Source organism: Oncorhynchus tshawytscha, linkage group LG10 (assembly GCF_018296145.1).
Source record: "Oncorhynchus tshawytscha isolate Ot180627B linkage group LG10, Otsh_v2.0, whole genome shotgun sequence".
Taxonomy (NCBI): domain Eukaryota; kingdom Metazoa; phylum Chordata; class Actinopteri; order Salmoniformes; family Salmonidae; genus Oncorhynchus; species Oncorhynchus tshawytscha.
Window position 1 is genome coordinate 17830581 of NC_056438.1, and position 15283 is coordinate 17845863.

Sequence of the window (15283 nt, forward strand, 5' to 3'; positions counted from 1 at the left end):
ATCTGGATCTAAATTACAGCGTTTGGCAATGTTGTTTATGTTCGTGTAAACAATCAAATGTTTAACTCACATAAGGCATATCTACAGTAAGAAATGTCACAGACGGTTGGGTCGAGTACATTTCAGGGTTTTTCTCCTTCCGCTCACCACTAAAATACATTCATGTTATGATGTCGCCACATTGTGGCCACTTTAAATGTAGCTGAAGTGAGGAGGAGAATCAGCTACTTTTGGAGGACAGCGGAAGTTAATAATTATTATTGTTATTATTATAATATATTTTTTAACAACGCGTCTCTGTTCTTGGTCTTTAACAGATGTCAGAGATAGAAAAAAGGTTGAGGCTTTAATATATTTCAAAATGACATCCTATGGGCCCAGGGACCAATCACAATGAATAGCCTACAAAATTAAACATGATGTGAATGGTTAAATCAGTTGCAGAAATCTGATCAATATTTGACATCGGCGGATCAGATTTAGGATTACGTGTAGTGTTAACTAATGGAATATGTAAACACAAGCTGTAGCTGCACTTACCTGACAGCCAGGTGTCATTTGGCTAAATAAATGTAACAGAAATTTCAATCATCATGAGATAAAGCGCATTTAATTTCAAGTAATAATAGGCTACATTTAGTTGAAAAAGGACAATTGTAATTTAGGTGGGATAGGTTAAATAATAGTTTTATTGCGGATATTTACCTGTAATGAATAGGACTTAATAGCCTAATCAAAATGCTACAATTTCCCACAAACTCATCTTGTAAAGGCTTTATTCGTGATAATTACGTGAATACAAGAGCTACCATATATCATAGAAACTGTGTAAATGAACTACTAGTGGTGTAAAGTACTTAAGTAAATCTACTTCAAACTTCTACCTAAGTGTTTTTTGGGGTATTTGTATTTAACTTTTCTAACTGTATTTTTCACAACTGTTAATATTACTTTACTACATTCCTAAAGAAAATGTTGTACTTTTTACTCCATACATTTTCGGTGACACGTAATTACTCCATACATTTTCAGTGACACCCAGGACAGGAAAATTGTCCAATTAACGCCCTTATCAAGATAAATTGGAGAGAAGTAATTGTTGAAGAGTAGGCCTCAGATCTACATAGAAGGTATGACAATTAGATGAAGTTGGCAAATATGGCAAAAGTAAATAAATAACCCAGACACATTTTGAACAAGAAACATAATTGCATTCGTGTTAACATGTGCTGGTCAAATAATATATATTTTGTGTCTTATGACGCACTTAAAATGTATGAGTAGGCCGCAGGCTTTTCCATTCGCCATTTCAAAGTGTGGTAGGTAACATGAAGTTCAGAAGCCATTGTGAAAAATATTTAAATAGCAGACAAAAAAATTGAAATAGAAACAGTCAAACCATTGTATAGCATAATTGCATTAGTGTTTTAATGTGCTTTTTGTCACCGAAGTAAAGTTGGTTTTATACTCACACAATCGGACATTCAAGAGACATTCAACAGACATTCAATCAACAGACAATCACCAAAAGCCATTTAAAATTGTAAAATCCTTATCTAATTAATCGATTGTCACAGAAACATAAAAATAGATATGGTTTATTCTATAAATGTCTAGCATACTTTTACTACCTTTGTTTTGAATAAAAATTCCAGTTTTGATTTGATGGAAATACATTAAATCTATAAGATGCCATTTAAAGAAGTATAAATCAATAACTAATTCACCGTTTGTCACAGATTCATCAAACTAGGTATGATTTATTCTATAAATATCTAGTTTGCTTTTACAACCTTTGAGTAAACATTCCAGTTCTGATTTAATAGAAACGCATAACATCTATAAAATGCCATTTAAAGCTATATAAATCAATAACGTTTTCACTATTTATGACAGAATCATCAAGCTATGTATGATTTATTATATAAATGTCTAGCATACTTTTACAACCTTTTGTTTTGAGTAAACATTCCAGTTTTGATTTGATAGAAATACATCAAATCTATAATTGGTATAAGTGGTATAAATCAATAACTAATTCATCCTTTGTCACAGAAACATCAAACTAGGTATTCTATAAATGTCTAGCTTTTTCAACTTTTGTTTTTAGTAAAAATTCCGTTTTGATTTGATAGAGGGCATGTAGTGCATCTAGAGGGCGTGTGGTCAAAGTTCTAACGAGTCTGTTATACCGAATTCGAACGTCAACAGTGAAGAGGCGACTCCGGGATGCTGGCCGTAAAAACAAATTCAACTACATCTTGATTTACCCAGATAATCCATAGATATTTACCATTCAAATAAATTATTATCATTATGTTGTTATGTAGTTAGATTGGTAAAACAAAGTCAAATTGAATGTATGTATAATGTGAATGTATAATTGACTCATTAATGCATACATGGCTGTACCATACATGTGGTTCCATAGTGTAGGGATTATCACGTCTGCTTTACACGCAGAAGGTCCTGGGTTCGAGCCCCAGTAGAACCATTCTTTTTGCGGCAGGCTGCCTAGCGGTTTGAGAGGTGAGCCAGCAACCGGAGGGTTGCCAGGTCATATATCTCGTGTCTGACAGGAAAAATCTGTCTGGAAGTGAGCTGGCAACCGGAGTACTGCTGCAGTGTAAAAAAAAATCTGTCTGTAAATCACATAATAATAGTATTATACATAACAGAACTGAATGTCATATTATAACGTTACTGTAAGATTAAAAAAAACACCACTGCATTGTTCTCTTATGTAGCCAAAAGCCAAATATACATAGGCTTTGCTGCAGTTTAATCCGCTCTAAAAAATCATTCACTGTTAGGAATGTAAAGATTAACCGATCATATCAGTCCCTGGTCCAAATGTTTAAGTTGTGAGTGCATCTTGTGGCAGGAGACCAAACCAATCCAATAGCTTGCATCAGTCAGAAAATGTATTCAAATGTTCCGAAATGCCGGGTTCACAATTTTGTTGTTGCTCATATTACTTTCTTGTTACCTTGTGAAAATACCTCATCTTTTCTCGAACTAAACATGTAACTGTAACAGTCATTGATCAACAAGCCATTTTTCATGCCAAACAACCCTGGCAATATCAGTAGCCTAGTCAAACTGCACAATGCACTGATTTGCGCGCCTGTCCAACAGCAGGTAGGCTGCGCGTCACCTTTAGCATTCAAATGTTTGTAAAATAGCTTGCTCAATATCAGGCTTTATTAGTTAGGTTGTTAGGTTATTGTTTTTACCTGTTATGCGAGTGCAGCAAGGAGCCAAGGTAAGTTGCTAGCTAGCATTAAACTTATCTTATAAAAAATAATCAATCTTAACATAATCACTTGTTAACTACACATGTTTGATGATATTACTAGTTTATCTAGCTTGTCCTGCGTTGCATATAATCAATGCGGTGCCTGTTAATTAATTTAGCATTGAATCACATCCTACTTTGCCAAACGGGCGATGATTTAATTAACAAGCGCATTCGCGAAAAAAGCACTGTCGTTGCACCAATGTGTAACCATAAACATCAATGCCTTTCTTAAAATCAATACACAAGTATATATTTTTAAACCTGCATATTTAGTTAATATTGCCTGCTAACATTAATTTCTTTTAACTAGGGAAATTGTGTCACTTCTCTTGCGTTCTGTGCAAGCAGAGTCAAGGTACATGCAGCAGTTTGGGCCACCTGGCTCATTGCGAACTGTGTGAAGACCATTTCTTCCTAACAAAGACCGTAATTAATTTGCCAGAATTGTACATAATTATGACATAACATTGAAGGTTGTGCGGTTTAACAGCAATATTTAGACTTAAGGATGCCACACATTAGATAAAATACGGAACGGTTCCATATTTCACTGAAATAATAAACGTTTTGTTTTCGAATTGATACTTTCTGGATTTGACCATATTAATGACCTAAGGCTCATATTTCTGTGTTTATTATATTAAAATTAAGTCTATGGTTTGATAGAGCAGTCTGACTGAGTGATGGTAGGCAGCAGCAGGCTCGTAAGCATTCATTCAAACAGCACTTTCCTGCATTTGCCAGCAGCTCTTCGCTGTGCTTCAAGCATTGTGCTGTTTATGACTTCAAGCCTATCAACTCCTGATATTAGGCTGGCAATACTAAAGTACCTATTAGAACATCCAATAGTCAAAGGTATATGAAATGCAAATGGTATAGAGAGAAATAGTCCTTTAATAACTACAACCTAAAACTTCTTACCTGGGAATATTGAAAACTCATGTTAAAAGGAACCACCAGCTTTCATATGTTCTGAGTAAGGAACCTAAAGTTTTTTTTTTTACATTGCACATATTGTACTTTTACTCTCCAACACTTTGTTTTTGCATTATTTAAACCAAATTGAACATGTTTCATTATTTATCTGAGACTAAATTGATTTTATTTATGTATTATATTAAGTTAAAGTAAGTGTTCATTCAGTATTGTTGTAATTGTCATTATTACAAATATATATATAAAAATCGGCCGATTAATGGTATCGGCTTTTTTTGGTCCTCTAATAATGGTATCGGCTTTGAAAAATCATAATCGGTCGACCTCTAATTGTAAATTGTTTTACCAGTATAAAGAAGCCTAAGCAACCGCCTGAGACACAAATCCCACGCTTTTTGCCTGCCACTCATCTCCCTCCCTCTGCTGGCCTGCCTGCTCTGTCTCTTTGCTAATGATTCAAGTGTGTGTTCAGTCTTCGGTCTGTTCAATCAATCAAAGTGATTTATAAAGCCTTTTTACATCAGCCGATGTCGCAAAGTGCTGTACAGAAACCCAGCCTAAAACCCCAAACAGCAAGCAATGCAGATGTAGAAGCGCGGTGGCTAGGAAAAACTCGCTAGAAAGGACTAACATCCATCACTCGGCAACCAGAACTGCCAATAAAATACTCTTGAGTTGCTGCTCTGCGCAGCCTGCCTGCCTGTTGCCTGCGCGCATATCTCTTAAAGTACTTTAAAGTTAGTTAAAAACCATGACTTACCAAGACATTTAGTATAAATAAAACGCATCTAGCTACCATACCATAAAAAAAGCATACAAATTAACACAGCAGCACATCATTCAGCGATGTTTATTGTTGTCAGGGAAAAAGCATAATTCTACTGTCACTTTTTTTAATGGTCTGAAAAGTTACAAATTGTCGCTATTGACTTGTTACTGTAGCTGCGTTTTATGTCTGTAAAGGCGTGCGTAAGATATAATTTAACTGCCCGGCCCTAGGAGTTATACATACGTAATAGGATAATTATTCTGCATTGTGAATTGATGTGGAATTGTAAGATATTTTTCTTATCGTATTAATGAAAAAATGATACAAAACATGTCTGTTTATATCCATTTGTCACATCCCTGCTATATAGCCTACCTGCTGATCGTTCATATCGATTGTTCAGATTCCCCAGTAGCAATAATTTAGGTAGTTTGCTTTAAACAATCGGTGTATATGCATATTTTTTTATATTGACAAAGTGGGAGGAAAAGAAAAGTTCACTCGGTAAAAACTCCCAAACTGTCTAAACCTTTCGATTTTGAAACAGGGTTGAAATCCAAAGTTGAGCTATATATTCATTGGCTATGTCATAACACATTTTTAAAGATAAATATTGATATATTACTCGCTCAAACACTTTGAATTGCCAAAATTACTTAGTGGGTGATGGTGATTTCCGATCCAAAGTGTGCGGACAAAAAGCAAACGTTTCCCCCCTTATCTGATAGGGGGGTGGTAGATACCCAGTTTCACTTATGGCTCAGCTCCGGTGCCTACATACACAATATACATTTACACGGAGTATACCAAACATTAGGAAACCTAATAATGAGTTGCAACCCCCCACCACCCACCCCATTTTGCCTACGGAACAGCCTCGATTATTCAGGGCATGGACTCAACATTTTTAAAAGTATATTTTCCATATAGGGAGATACTTGGTCAGTTGTACAACTGAATGCATTCAACTGAAATGTGTCTTCCGCATTTAACCCAACCCCTGCCATAATCAACTTCCACATCGTCAGCACCCAGGGAACAGTGGGTTAACTGCCTTGCTCAGGGGCAGAACAACATATTTTTACCTTGTCAGCTCAGGGATTCAATCCAGTAACCTTTCGGTCACTGGCCCAACGCTCTAACCACTAGATATAGACACACCCTATGTGTTTTCATAAAATCATCTATATGCATTGAACTTGTTTGATGTTTAAAAGCTTATATTTTGATGAGATAAGACAAATGCCTCAAGAGGGCGCCAGAGATCTATAGATAACAGAAGAGAAAAAAAACTTCACCTGACCCAACTCCCGCTTTCGCTGATTCTGCCATTTCTCTCCTGAAATTTCCGGTAATAGGCTACACAAGGAGTCGGCAACCTTAAATAGAATGCCAATTTATCTTACAATTTCTACCCCTCTACATACCAGTTATGGTTTTCATATGCACATTTTTGTGAAACCGTTTAATATAATTAATATTTAAAAAAAATTGTAATGTGGTTAATCAAAATTCTATGCAAATGAAAATTATACAAACCTAAAAACTAACTTCCATTGCCTAACTATGTAAAAATAGATAAAGGCAACAAATCAAAACATTGTGGCCTGAAGGTAGAAAATATCCTTATTAAAAATAAATATCTTATAAATCACATTGGCTGCGCTTGGCCTGTCTGCAAGAAGCTTGATACATTGCATCAACTATTGTAGCACTTGTTACTTGGTCTGGTGCAAACTTGCAACATTGTAGAAAATATTCTGGGCCCTCAGATTCCAGTGCCAGTGAGCTCTGGACAGACATTGCTTTTGTTACGGCTTTCTTCCGTTGAAAGAGAGTCGGACCAAAATGCAGCGTGGTAAGTTAGATACATATTTAATGATGAAGAAAAAACGAACAAAACAACAAACGTAACGTGAAAACCTAAACAGTCTCTCTTGTGCTAACACACACAGAGACATGAACAATCACCCACAAACACACAGTGAAACCCAGGCTACCTAAATATGGTTCCCAATCAGAGACAACGAGAATTACCTGATTCAGCCATAGACTATGCTAGACACCCCTACTCAGCCACAATCCCAATACCTACTAAAACCCCAATACAAAAACACAACACAAAATAAACCCATGTCACACCCTGGCCTGACCAAATAAATATATAAACACAAAATACTAAGACCAGGGCGTGACAGCTTTAGGCTATTTTGCGCAAGGGATAAGAAGTTGACCTGTTTTATGAAGTTTCCACCGGATCAGATTATTGAGTATTTATCCCCTTTCATGCTGAGTGGCAATCAAAAGGGAGAGAGCTGGAAAGTTTTTCAAATAGGCTATGCTGAGGAACTATTTAATTCTCAATGGATGTAAAAACAGACTTTGTTTACTTGCTGTTTCAGGCGAAGAAAAAAGTACTTTGAGAAGCCCTACAGTGATTGTGAGTTATGACAATCAGAAATCGTATCAGATCCCCAAATGGGCACATTTATAGGCCTATGTTTGCGCACAGACCAGGTAGACTAGTCCTACTTCTATGCGTAATTAGGTGCATGTCCTTACTCAAGATTGACAGGAGCTCTCCAAACAAAAGGCAAGTGTGCCATCCCCACGGCCGCAGCAGTGGATTAGTGTACTCAGACAGGTGTGAATCAGACAGGTGTGAATCAGACAGGTGTGAATCAGACAGGTGTGAATCAGACAGGTGTGAATCAGACAGGTGTGAATCAGACAGGTGTGAATCAGACAGGTGTGAATCAGACAGGTGTCTCGTGTGCCATAATACTTTTTGAAATATATTTGCCACTGCTCCTTTAAAAAAATCTTGGTTGACCAACAGCCTATGACCAAACAATCGAACAGTTGACTACATGTGGTCAGCCCTAAAATATAGACATGTGCAGAACATGATCCGCACATGCGCAGAAGCTTCATGATCTTTAGCCCGGTGAACTAAAGACTCCTAGAATAGTAACTCAGTGTTAAACATTAAGACATGGCCATGCAAAATCACTAATCAGAACTACTTACACTTGAATTTTTTTCCTAATGACGGTTAATAATTTAACTAGAAGGGATCCTACATTTCTATGCTCCCAAGAACAAAATATTTTTTTATGCATGTCAGTTAGGAACAAATTCTTATTTACAATGACTGCCTAGGAGCAGTGGGTTAACTGCTTTGTTCAGGGGCAGAATGACAGATTTTTAACTTGTCAGGAATTCAATCTGGCCCAACACTCTCTAACCACTAGGCTACCTGCCGCCTCAATGTTCAAGTAACTTCAGTCGTTATAGTTCAGAATATTTAATGCAATGTGGGGTCAAAAATGTCATAAAACACAAAACCCTTAAAGCTGCAATATGTACCTTTTTGGGCGACTTGACCAAATTCACATAGAAATGGGATTTATAAATCTGTCATTCTCATTGAAAGCAAGTCTAAGAAGCTGTAGATCTGTTTGTGCTCTATTTCTATGCTTCCGTTCTAAGGTTTTTGCGTCTTTTACTTTCGGTTTTGTACACCACCTTAAAACAGCTGAAAATACTATATTTTTTTGTAATTGATAACATATTTCACATCGGTTTAGATGGTACAATGATTCTCTACACTCTGAGTGCTTATTTTGTCTCAAACTGTAATTAGGCAAATTATTAGAATTTTAGCAAACAGGAAATGGGGGAGCGATTTCTGCACATTGGACCTTTAAGTTACACAGAACAGGCAACAAGTTTCCACAAAAACATTTTAGTTAGTGTGGTATCAAATCCTAGATTTCATTGCCTGCTTTCTGCACTTGAGCAATGCACTTTACTGCTCCACTGACACCCAGTGTGGCAGCCCCCTGCTCCAACCTCGCCAACCTGTGTATTGATGTGTGTCTTTCAGAGGGGTTGGATTCATGTGGAAGTCAGATATTGATTGGCCCTTGTGTGAAATTGCCAAATAAAGTAATCTTATTGTTAAAAGATAAATACCATTGTAAACAAGCTGCATTGTGCAGGGGTTCTTCCCTGCGTTTTGACATCCATTTTCCAGCAGAACTGTGATTTTCTCCAGAGGGAACACCTCCATATCCAGGGTCTTTCCACAGGCTACAAGTCAGACACATCAGGGACGCAACTACGCTTGTCCATATCCAATTCCGAGGTGCATATTGAAGATATTGAAAGAACTGTCCACAATTACTTTTCGTCAGCCAACAAGATGAGTAGGCCTAACGAACAGCAAAAGCACTAGCCTATATCAATCTACTATCCCCATAGTAATTTGTGAGGTAAGAAATATAATTTGCCCTAGGTCATAGATTTTAGCTGATTAATTATGAAGTACATTTCACAGTTTCGCTGCACAGGTTTTAGTGGACATTGGAAGTCTGAACCATAAGCCCAACGTTTGACTATAGCCTAGTTTTCAGTTAGAATCTGAATGTTTTTTTGCTTTTATTTACCTTCCAGCTTTATACGAGTTAGACTAATGATAATCTTGTAGAATAAGTACCCTACAATTGTCCCAAGTCAGCATATATACACATTTTATTTTTAAAAGCAAATTGACAGTTATTTGTGTGTTTGTTACAACTCTGTGGTAATGGCGTGTAGTGTTTAATGTGTTTTTTCAGCACTGAGCAGTTTTCAGGTCTGCTGAGCGCAAACTTGAATGCTGTGAAAGTTCTGTGCAAACTTCTGGTGTGCATTTACTGTGAACACTGAGGCTGTACCCACTTTATCTTGTTTTTAACAGTGGCTATTTGACCATAATGTAGGCCTACCAGAGTGGCCTACCATCAAAAACAATGGAGAAAATGCATCCATAACATTTTAACATGGAAAATAGCTGTTCTATCTTTCAGCCTACTGTTGCAGCCAATGTGTGGTGTTTAATGTAGGCCTACGTTCCATGCAGGGCTTGACATTAACCTGTTTATCCATTTGTCCTTCAGACAAGGTCATGGCTGAAAATGTTGTTTAATGCAAAACCAGTTTACCCCTGGTTGGGACCCACTATTATACATCATTGGTTATGATCAAGTAGAAGCTTATATACTGGTTGTTCAGTGATGCCGCTATAAAATAATGATGGTGTCGTGTATCTTATCTCACTTAATGTTGACATAAAGATAAATATGAATGTTATATATTCTGCTTTCTTCAGCCATGATAGCATATACAGTAACAATAAGTTACGCGTTGACTTATTCTTCACAGGCACGACGAATAAGGTTGACTGAGCTTCCTCTTCGTAGTTTGTAGTGTTGCACTGTTTTGCTCTTATTCAGAATTTCCCCTGCAGACAAGACATCACCAAGTCAACATTAGCATCACATCAAACAACAACAAAATCGATATCACATTAAGATAATCGGTGCACTGTTTTGAAGCATAAAGGATGTGTAATATGATTCAATACTGTGCATGGTGGGGTTAAATCTATGTGGTTCCATAGTGTAGTGGTTATCACGTCTGCTTTACACGCAGAAGGTCCTGGGTTCGAGCCCCAGTAGAACCATGCTTTTGGCGGCAGTAGCCTAGCAGTTATAGAGGTGAGCCAACAACCTGAGGGTTGCCAGTTTTTATCTGGGATCTGACAGGAAATATCTGTCTAACACCATGCCCAAACCAGACACACGTGTGCGCGGAAGATTTTGTTTGCTAGTTTGCAGTTCCCAGCTAATTTGCCTATTTAGCTAGCCTGCTTGCGGTTGCTAGCTAATTTGTCCAAGGATATAAACGTTGAGTTGTTATTTTACAAGAAATGCACAAGGTCCTCTACTCTGACAATTAATCCACACAAATGCTCAACCAAATATATTCATCTCTTCTCCTTCCAGGCCTTTTCATCTTTGGACTTTATATGGCGATTGGCATCTAACTTTCATAATATGGTGTATTACCACAACCGACCGACCTCAGTTCATCTTTTAATCACCCACGTGGGTATAACCAATGAGGAGCTGGCACGTGGGTTATATGCTTCCAAAGGCCATTGAGAAAATGGGAGAGGCAGGACTTGCAGCGCGTTCTGCACCACAAATAGAAGCAACTTCTATTTTAGGGCTTGGCAATGCAGACGATCGTTAGCGCACAATGTGGGTGCAATGGTTGAATAACATGTATGTGTACATGTATTTTGCGTCGTGAGCAGTGTGGTCAGCATGTAAGTGAGCTGGCAACACTTATTTTGTAAAAAATCTGTCTGCAAGATCACATAATAGTAGTTTTCTACGTAACAGAAGTGAATATAATGACATAGTTTAACTTTACTGTAAGACAAAAAACACTGCATTTTTCTCTTATGTGGTCATAACTCAACATTGTGCGCCGCTGGGCAAAATACACAGAGGCTATGCTGCAGTTTAACACCATTTGCAAAAAAATTCTAAGCAGCACAGTAAGCTACTTCTCAACAACACTGTAGGCTACTTCTAAACAATACTAGACCACTTCTAATCAACACTGTAGGCTACTTCTAAACAACACTGTAGGCTACTTCTAAACAACACTGTATAACTCAAGAAAATCTAAATGCATATCCCCATGAAACTGATTGAGATCAAATGGTTGGTATGCAGATGCTGGATGGGTGTTTCACCGGTAAAACTTGAATTATCATTCACGATTGAATGCAATGCTGTTTTTGTCGTAGAGTAAGGTTATACCATGCTATTATACTGAACAAAAATATAAACATGCAACAATTTCCAAGATTTTACTGAGTGACAGGAATGTAAATAAATAAATTAGGCCATAATCAAATCAAATGTTATTGTTCACATGCGCCGAATACAACAGACCTTACAGTGAAATGCTTACGTACAAGCCCTTAACCAACAATGCAGATTTAAGAAAAATAAGGGGTAAGGTATTTACTCAAATAAAAAATGAAAAATGGATACCTATTAAAAAAAGGCATCAAAATGGGCCTCAGGATCTCATCACAGTATCTCTGTGCACTCAAATTGCCATCGATAAAATACAATTGTGTTCATTGTCCCTAGCTTATGCCTGCCCATATTATAACCCCACTACCACTATAGGGCAATCTGTTCACAACATTGGCATCAGCAAACCCATCGTCCACACGACGCCATACACGTACGTGGTCTGGAGTTGCGAGGCCGGTTGGACGTACTGCCAAATTCTCTAAAACGACGTTGGAGGCCGCTTAAGTTAGAGAAATTAAGTCAATTATCTGGCAACATCATGCCAATTGTGCGCTCCCCCAAAACTTGAGACATCTGTGACAATGTGTTGTGTGACAAACTGCACATTTTAGAGTGACATTTTATTGTCTCCAGCACAACGTGCACCTATGTAATGATCATGCTGTTTTCATCAGCTTCTTGATAAGCCACACCTGTCAGGTGGAAGGATTATCTTGGCAAAGAAGAAATGCCCACTGAAAGGGATGTGCACAAAATTTGAGAGAAATAAGCTTTTTGTGCATCTGGAACATTTCTGGGATCTTATTTCAGCTCATGAAACATGGGACCAACACTACATGTTGCATTTATATTTTTGTTCAGTATATATTCTGTTATTTAATGTAGAATACTATCATGATGTGATCTTGCAGACATTGATTTAGCTTTGATGAACATTAAATGAGCACCATTGGCCTGAGTAGCCTGTTCTCTTCGCGTAAAGTGGACCCTAAATTCTGAGGTTCCCTAGAACTAAATTCATGTTCAAGTAACTTCAATCGTTATAGTTCAGAATACATAATGCGATTTAGTATCAAGTTCATGAAACACGAAACAGTTAAGTATTTACAACTTAATAAGATAACCAAATGGGTGGTGATGTCACCTCATTACTGTAAATATTGAACACATCAATTATTTTGTGTTAGGTTAATTGAATGGGTCTAGGCAATGAGTTTCCACAAAAACATTTTAGTTAGTGTGGTATCAAATCCTAGATTCCATTGCCTGCTTTCTGCACTTGAGCAATGCACTTTACCCCCCACAACAACTGCTCCACTGGCACCCAGTGTGGCAGCCCCCTGCTCCAACCTGTGTATTGATGTGTGTCTTTCAGAGGGGTTGGATTCATGTGGAAGTCAGATTTCGTTGGTTGGCCCTTGTGTGAAATTGCAGAATAAAGTAATCTTAATGTTAAAAGATAAATACCATTGTAAACAAGCTGCATTGTGCAGGGGTTCTTCCCTGCCTTTTGACATCCATTTTCCAGCAGAACTGTGATTTTCTCCAGAGGGAACACCTCCATATCCAGGGTCTTTCCTGCACATTTCACATAGACATTGAACTTGTCCACATCCTCAATGTTATCATGAGCCTAAATGAAAAGGGCATACGTGAATATTTAATAACCAGAATTTTTTTTTAGGACTGATTCATTTTTAAAAGGTAAAAGGTTCATATAATTTGGGGATAGCCACCTGCTGTTTAGTAATATAAAAATAATAAAACCATAACAACGTTTTTTGTACAAATATTTATCCAACCAGCTACTTTGGTCAGGGGGGAAAACCCCACTCCCATCAACACCATTTCCATGAGTTGGTCTTTGTTTCAGTCAAGTAAAAGTTAGAGATACTTACACCAAAGGCACTTGGGGATCCCCCCATGATATTCCCTGTGTTAGTCTTATCACCTCGTGGCCCTGGTGACCTGGGTGGACAGTGTGAGGGAAAAATGATGTATTCACCTTATTTGTTGGATATGTAAAAATGATTTACTTAACGAACAGAAAGATATTTCTGTCCTGCTAATGCTGTGTTTTATGGTCTCCACTCTACCACCCAGCAGCTAGTCTGGGTGTTGAGGACATGGGTTCTACTAGAGAGAGCTTGAAGCTGACAATTGACTTGTGTTGGTGATAAAAACCTAAAAGCTAGCATTCTATAGACATGATGTGGTGTGCGTGACTCGAGATAGAGAGAGCCTGGAAGAGTTAAGAACAATGCCTCATTGTCTCATCTTCTTAGCATCTGGGAAACTAAGTAAAATACCATCCTGTGTAGATAACCAAGGTGGCTTATGGGAAGGTTAGAAGTGACTGACTAAGCAATCTTGGTATCAGCTACATAAAAACTGTGCATCGTCTGTAAAGGCTAAACTCTCAGCCTAACAGTCAGTCAAGACTTGTGGGCTGACGGTCTCATTATTGCAATAATTAATCAATATTAAATAAAGATGATTGTTTGAAGAAATGACTAAGACCAAGTCTGTCTCAGTACTGAATTTGCATGACAACAGAAACCAATGTTCAAAGTGAAAGTAAAAGAGTCTATAAGGCTTAAACCAGAGTATTTCAGTCACATGCAGGTCAAATCTAATCTAATTTTATTGGTCACATACACATGGTTAGTAGATGTTAATGCGAGTGTAGCGAAATGCTTATGCTTCTAGTTCCGACTATGCAGTAATATCTAACAAGTAATCAAACAATTTCACAACAACTACCTTATACACACTACCTTGTAAAGGGATAAATATATATATAGATAGATGAGCAATGGCATGCGGCATAGGCAAGATGCAGTAGATGGTATAGAACAGTATATACATATGAGATGAGTAATGTAGAATATGTAAACATTATTAAAGAGGCGCTATTTAAAGTGACTAATGATACCTTTCTTAAGTCCATTTATTTAAGTGGCCAGAGATTTGAGTCTGTATGTTGGCAGCAGCCTCTCCATGTCGGTGATGGCTGTTTAACAGTCTGATGGCCTTGAGATAGAAGCTGTTTTTCAGTCTCTCGGTCTCGGATATTAATGATTGCCCTCACCTGTTTGTAACCTGTGTTGCAGACTTTGTGTTTTGATTGGATTGTCCCGCCTCGCTGTCTGAACACTCGGACTGAGGTTCAACATCGAAATCACCTGTCTTTGCCTTATCACATTGTTGCCATGGTGACCTGGGTGGAGATAAGGGAAGTTTAATTGTTGTGACAATTAAAGCTAGACAGACAGACAAGGGCACTTATACTTTGGGGTTTAGGCAAGGTAACCATATGTACTGTAGAGTCATTTGATTGACTAGAGAGAGAGAGACTAGGCTCACCTGTCCGTAACCAATGTGTCCTGAGTGATCTCACTTCGAGGGACAACTGTGGTTTCCTCTGAATACTGGGACAAAACAGACAATAGTTACTTCACTAATTGGTGACAAGTTAGTCATAATTCCTGATCATGTATCTCTTCATGAAAAGCAACAAATCATTCATTTCAATGTAAATCTTTATGCATTTGCAGATTCAATCCTACAGCCTAGTTCACTCCAGAAATGATCTAAGAGCAGAATAAACAA

General features: G+C 37.7%; 2 non-coding genes across 2 annotated transcripts; both read left to right on the plus strand.

The window, feature by feature from the left end:
* Positions 1-2421: 2421 nt before the first annotated feature.
* trnav-uac lies at positions 2422-2494 on the plus strand. Its single transcript has one exon. It is a non-coding gene; the product is annotated as a tRNA-Val (tRNA).
* A 7948-nt stretch (positions 2495-10442) lies between these two features.
* On the plus strand, positions 10443-10515 carry trnav-uac. Its single transcript has one exon. It is a non-coding gene; the product is annotated as a tRNA-Val (tRNA).
* The last annotated feature ends 4768 nt before the right edge of the window (positions 10516-15283 follow it).